Source organism: Arachis duranensis, chromosome 7 (genome assembly GCF_000817695.3).
Source record: "Arachis duranensis cultivar V14167 chromosome 7, aradu.V14167.gnm2.J7QH, whole genome shotgun sequence".
In the NCBI taxonomy this organism is placed as follows: Eukaryota; Viridiplantae; Streptophyta; class Magnoliopsida; order Fabales; family Fabaceae; genus Arachis; species Arachis duranensis.
This window is the reverse complement of record NC_029778.3, coordinates 70247689-70247987: the sequence shown is the minus strand read 5'-3', so window position 1 is coordinate 70247987 and position 299 is coordinate 70247689.

Below are 299 nucleotides of genomic sequence, written 5' to 3'. Positions count from 1 at the left end.
TCTGGCGTTTAACGCCAGTCTGGTGCCCCTTTCTGGCGTTAAACGCCCAGAATGGTGCCAGACTGGGTGTTAAACGCCCAATCAGCTAGCCCCACTGGCGTTTAAACGCCAGTGGGTTCTTCCTCCAGGGTGTGCTGTTTTTCTTTCTGTTTTTCATTCTGTGTTTGCTTTTTTCATTGATTTTGTGACTTCTTATGATCATCAACCTACAAAAATTCTAAAATAACAAAAGAAAATAGATAAAATATAACATTGGGTTGCCTCCCAACAAGCGCTTCTTTAATGTCATTAGCTTGACA